This window comes from Pimephales promelas, chromosome 10 (genome assembly GCF_988280905.1).
Source record: "Pimephales promelas chromosome 10, fPimPro1.hap1.1, whole genome shotgun sequence".
Classification (NCBI taxonomy): domain Eukaryota; kingdom Metazoa; phylum Chordata; class Actinopteri; order Cypriniformes; family Leuciscidae; genus Pimephales; species Pimephales promelas.
Window position 1 is genome coordinate 35,280,889 of NC_142778.1, and position 6,294 is coordinate 35,287,182.

Consider the following 6,294-nt stretch of genomic DNA (forward strand, 5'->3'; position numbering starts at 1 on the left):
CTGGAAGGGTCTAGAGCCTCCATTTTTGAACTCAGGTTTAAGTCTCATGGCCCTCTATAAGAATCCAGAGTTTTGAGAAGATTGGAGACACTACATTTTTCGCCCAAAAAAAAAAAACGTAAGGGGTACCACTGTCGTTTTTTTTTCGGGTCGAAATTTTGAGATTCGATATCTCAGCTCTGGAAGGGTCTAGAGCCTCCATTTTTGCACTCAGGTTTAAGTCTCATGGCCCTCTATAAGAATCCAGAGTTTTGAGAAGATTGGAGACATTTCATTTTTCGCCCAAAAAAAAAAAACGTAAGGGGTACCACTGTCGTTTTTTTTCGGGTCGAAATTTTGAGATTCTATATCTCAGCTCTGGAAGGGTCTAGAGCCTCCATTTTTGCACTCAGGTTTAAGTCTCATGGCCTTCTATCAGAATCCAGAGTTTTGAGAAGATTGGAGACACTTCATTTTTCGCCCAAAAAAAAAAAACGTAAGGGGTACCACTGTCGTTTTTTTTTCGGGTCGAAATTTTGAGATTCGATATCTCAGCTCTGGAAGGGTCTAGAGCCTCCATTTTTGCACTCATGTTTAAGTCTCATGGCCTTCTATCAGAATCCAGAGTTTTGAGAAGATTGGAGACACTTCATTTTTCGCCCCCCAAAAAAAAACGTAAGGGGTACCACTGTCGTTTTTTTTTCGGGTCGAAATTTTGAGATTCGATATCTCAGCTCTGGAAGGGTCTAGAGCCTCCATTTTTGCACTCAGGTTTAAGTCTCATGGCCTTCTATCAGAATCCAGAGTTTTGAGAAGATTGGAGACACTTCATTTTTCGCCCAAAAAAAAAAAACGTAAGGGGTAACACTGTCGTTTTTTTTTCGGGTCGAAATTTTGAGATTCGATATCTCAGCTCTGGAAGGGTCTAGAGCCTCCATTTTTGCACTCAGGTTTAAGTCTCATGGCCCTCTATCAGAATCCAGAGTTTTGAGAAGATTGGAGAAACTTCATTTTTCGCCCAAAAAAAAAAACGTAAGGGGTACCACTGTCGTTTTTTTTTCGGGTCGAAATTTTGAGATTCGATATCTCAGCTCTGGAAGGGTCTAGAGCCTCCATTTTTGCACTCAGGTTTAAGTCTCATGGCCCTCTATCAGAATCCAGAGTTTTGAGAATTTTGGAGACACTTCATTTTTCGCCCAAAAAAAAAAAAACTTAAGGGGTACCACTGTCGTTTTTTTTTCGGGTCGAAATTTTGAGATTCTATATCTCAGCTCTGGAAGGGTCTAGAGCCTCCATTTTTGCACTCAGGTTTAAGTCTCATGGCCCTCTATCAGAATCCAGAGTTTTGAGAAGATTGGAGAAACTTATTTTTCGCCCCAAAAAAAAAAACGACAGTGGTACCCCTTACGTTTTTTTTTTTTTTGGGCGAAAAATGAAATGTCTCCAATCTTCTCAAAACTCTGGATTCTTATAGAGGGCCATGAGACTTAAACCTGAGTGCAAAAATAGAGGCTCTAGACCCTTTCAGAGCTGAGATATCGAATCTCAAAATTTCGACCCGAAAAAAAAACGACAGTGGTACCCCTTACGTTTTTTTTTTTGGGCGAAAAATGAAGTGTCTCCAATCTTCTCAAAACTCTGGATTCTTATAGAGGGCCATGCGACTTAAACCTGAGTGCAAAAATGGAGGCTCTAGACACTTCCAGAGCTGAGATATCGAATCTCAAAATTTCGACCCGAAAAAAAAAACGACAGTGGTACCCCTTACGTTTTTTTTTTTTGGGCGAAAAATGAAGTGTCTCCAATCTTCTCAAAACTCTGGATTCTTATAGAGGGCCATGAGACTTAAACATGAGTGCAAAAATGGAGGCTCTAGACCCTTCCAGAGCTGAGATATTGAATCTCAAAATTTCGACCCGAAAAAAAAACGACAGTGGTACCCCTTACGTTTTTTTTTTTGGGCGAAAAATGAAGTGTCTCCAATCTTCTCAAAACTCTGGATTCTGATAGAGGGCCATGAGACTTAAACCTGAGTGCAAAAATGGAGGCTCTAGACCCTTCCAGAGCTGAGATATCGAATCTCAAAATTTCGACCTGAAAAAAAAACGACAGTGGTACCCCTTACGTTTTTTTTTTTTTGGGCGAAAAATGAAGTGTCTCCAATCTTCTCAAAACTCTGGATTCTGATAGAAGGCCATGAGACTTAAACCTGAGTGCAAAAATGGAGGCTCTAGACCCTTCCAGAGCTGAGATATAGAATCTCAAAATTTCGACCCGAAAAAAAAACGACAGTGGTACCCCTTACGTTTTTTTTTTTTGGGCGAAAAATGAAGTGTCTCCAATCTTCTCAAAACTCTGGATTCTGATAGAAGGCCACGAGACTTAAACCTGAGTGCAAAAATGGAGGCTCTAGACCCTTCCAGAGCTGAGATATCGAATCTCAAAATTTCGACCCGAAAAAAAAACGACAGTGGTTCCCCTTACGTTTTTTTTTTTGGGCGAAAAATTAAGTTTCTCCAATCTTCTCAAAACTCTGGATTCTGATAGAGGGCCATGAGACTTAAACTTGAGTGCAAAAATGGAGGCTCTAGACCCTTCCAGAGTTGAGATATCGAATCTCAAAATTTCGACCCGAAAAAAAAACGACAGTGGTACCCCTTACGTTTTTTTTTGGGGGGCGAAAAATGAAATGTCTCCAATCTTCTCAAAACTCTGGATTCTTATAGAGGGCCATGAGACTTAAACCTGAGTGCAAAAATGGAGGCTCTAGACCCTTCCAGAGCTGAGATATCGAATCTCAAAATTTCGACCCGAAAAAAAAAACGACAGTGGTACCCCTTACGTTTTTTTTTTGGGGCGAAAAATGAAATGTCTCCAATCTTCTCAAAACTCTGGATTCTTATAGAGGGCCATGAGACTTAAACCTGAGTGCAAAAATGGAGGCTCTAGACCCTTCCAGAGCTGAGATATCGAATCTCAAAATTTCGACCCAAAAAAAAAAACGACAGTGGTACCCCTTACGTTTTTTTTTTTGGGGCGAAAAATGAAGTGTCTCCAATCTTCTCAAAACTCTGGATTCTGATAGAGGGCCATGAGACTTAAACCTGAAGGCAAAAATGGAGGCTCTAGACCCTTCCAGAGCTGAGATATCGAATCTCAAAATTTCGACCCGAAAAAAAAACGACAGTGGTACCCCTTACGTTTTTTTTTTTTTTTGGGCGAAAAATGAAGTGTCTCCAATCTTCTCAAAACTCTGGATTCTGATAGAGGGCCACGAGACTTAAACCTGGGTGCAAAAATGGAGGCTCTAGACCCTTCCAGAGCTGAGATATCGAATCTCAAAATTTCGACCCGAAAAAAAAACGACAGAGGTACCCCTTACGTTTTTTTTTTTGGGCGAAAAATGAAGTGTCTCCAATCTTCTCAAAACTCTGGATTCTTATAGAGGGCCATGAGACTTAAACCTGAGTGCAAAAATGGAGGCTCTAGACCCTTCCAGAGCTGAGATATCGAATCTCAAAATTTCGACCCAAAAAAAAACGACAGTGGTACCCCTTACGTTTTTTTTTTTTGGGCGAAAAATTAAGTTTCTCCAATCTTCTCAAAACTCTGGATTCTGATAGAGGGCCATGAGACTTAAACCTGAGTGCAAAAATGGAGGCTCTAGACCCTTCCAGAGCTGAGATATAGAATCTCAAAATTTCGACCCGAAAAAAAACGACAGTGGTACCCCTTACGTTTTTTTTTTGGGGCGAAAAATGAAATGTCTCCAATCGTCTCAAAACTCTGGATTCTTATAGAGGGCCATGAGACTTAAACCTGAGTGCAAAAATGGAGGCTCTAGACCCTTCCAGAGCTGAGATATCGAATCTCAAAATTTCGACCCGAAAAAAAAACGACAGTGGTACCCCTTACGTTTTTTTTTTGGGCGAAAAATGAAGTGTCTCCAATCTTCTCAAAACTCTGGATTCTGATAGAAGGCCATGAGACTTAAACCTGAGTGCAAAAATGGAGGCTCTAGACCCTTCCAGAGCTGAGATATAGGATCTCAAAATTTCGACCCGAAAAAAAAACGACAGTGGTACCCCTTACGTTTTTTTTTTTTGGGCGAAAAATGAAGTGTCTCCAATCTTCTCAAAACTCTGGATTCTGATAGAGGGCCACGAGACTTAAACCTGAGTGCAAAAATGGAGGCTCTAGACCCTTCCAGAGCTGAGATATCGAATCTCAAAATTTCGACCCGAAAAAAAAACGACAGTGGTTCCCCTTACGTTTTTTTTTTTTGGGCGAAAAATTAAGTTTCTCCAATCTTCTCAAAACTCTGGATTCTGATAGAGGGCCATGAGACTTAAACCTGAGTGCAAAAATGGAGGCTCTAGACCCTTCCAGAGCTGAGATATCCAATCTCAAAATTTCGACCCGAAAAAAAAACGACAGTGGTACCCCTTACGTTTTTTTTTTTGGGCGAAAAATGAAGTGTCTCCAATCTTCTCAAAACTCTGGATTCTTATAGAGGGCCATGAGACTTAAACCTGAGTGCAAAAATGCAGGCTCTAGACCCTTCCAGAGCTGAGATATCGAATCTCAAAATTTCGACCCGAAAAAAAAACGACAGTGGTACCCCTTACGTTTTTTTTTTTTGGGGCGAAAAATGAAGTGTCTCCAATCTTCTCAAAACTCTGGATTCTGATAGAAGGCCATGAGACTTAAACCTGAGTGCAAAAATGGAGGCTCTAGACCCTTCCAGAGCTGAGATATCGAATCTCAAAATTTCGACCCGAAAAAAAAACGACAGTGGTACCCCTTACGTTTTTTTTTTTTGGGCGAAAAATGAAGTGTCTCCAATCTTCTCAAAACTCTGGATTCTTATAGAGGGCCATGAGACTTAAACATGAGTGCAAAAATGGAGGCTCTAGACCCTTCCAGAGCTGAGATATCGAATCTCAAAATTTCGACCCGAAAAAAAAACGACAGTGGTACCCCTTACGTTTTTTTTTTTGGGCAAAAAATGAAGTGTCTCCAATCTTCTCAAAACTCTGGATTCTGATAGAGGGCCATGAGACTTAAACTTGAGTGCAAAAATGGAGGCTCTAGACCCTTCCAGAGTTGAGATATCGAATCTCAAAATTTCGACCCGAAAAAAAAACGACAGTGGTACCCCTTACGTTTTTTTTTTTTGGGCGAAAAATGAAGTGTCTCCAATCTTCTCAAAACTCTGGATTCTTATAGAGGGCCATGAGACTTAAACCTGAGTGCAAAAATGGAGGCTCTAGACCCTTCCAGAGCTGAGATATCGAATCTCAAAATTTCGACGCGAAAAAAAAACGACAGTGGTACCCCTTACGTTTTTTTTTTTGGGCGAAAAATGAAGTGTCTCCAATCTTCTCAAAACTCTGGATTCTGATAGAGGGCCACGAGACTTAAACCTGAGTGCAAAAATGGAGGCTCTAGACCCTTCCAGAGCTGAGATATAGAATCTCAAAATTTCGACCCGAAAAAAAAACGACAGTGGTACCCCTTACGTTTTTTTTTTTGGGGCGAAAAATGAAATGTCTCCAATCTTCTCAAAACTCTGGATTCTTATAGAGGGCCATGAGACTTAAACCTGAGTGCAAAAATGGAGGCTCTAGACCCTTCCAGAGCTGAGATATCGAATCTCAAAATTTCGACCCAAAAAAAAAACGACAGTGGTACCCCTTACGTTTTTTTTTTGGGCGAAAAATGAAGTGTCTCCAATCTTCTCAAAACTCTGGATTCTGATAGAAGGCAATGAGACTTAAACCTGAGTGCAAAAATGGAGGCTCTAGACCCTTCCAGAGCTGAGATATAGAATCTCAAAATTTCGACCCGAAAAAAAAACGACAGTGGTACCCCTTACGTTTTTTTTTGGGGGGCGAAAAATGAAATGTCTCCAATCTTCTCAAAACTCTGGATTCTTATAGAGGGCCATGAGACTTAAACCTGAGTGCAAAAATGGAGGCTCTAGACCCTTCCAGAGCTGAGATATCGAATCTCAAAATTTCGACCCGAAAAAAAAAACGACAGTGGTACCCCTTACGTTTTTTTTTTGGGGCGAAAAATGAAATGTCTCCAATCTTCTCAAAACTCTGGATTCTTATAGAGGGCCATGAGACTTAAACCTGAGTGCAAAAATGGAGGCTCTAGACCCTTCCAGAGCTGAGATATCGAATCTCAAAATTTCGACCCAAAAAAAAAAACGACAGTGGTACCCCTTACGTTTTTTTTTTTGGGGCGAAAAATGAAGTGTCTCCAATCTTCTCAAAACTCTGGATTCTGATAGAGGGCCATGAGACT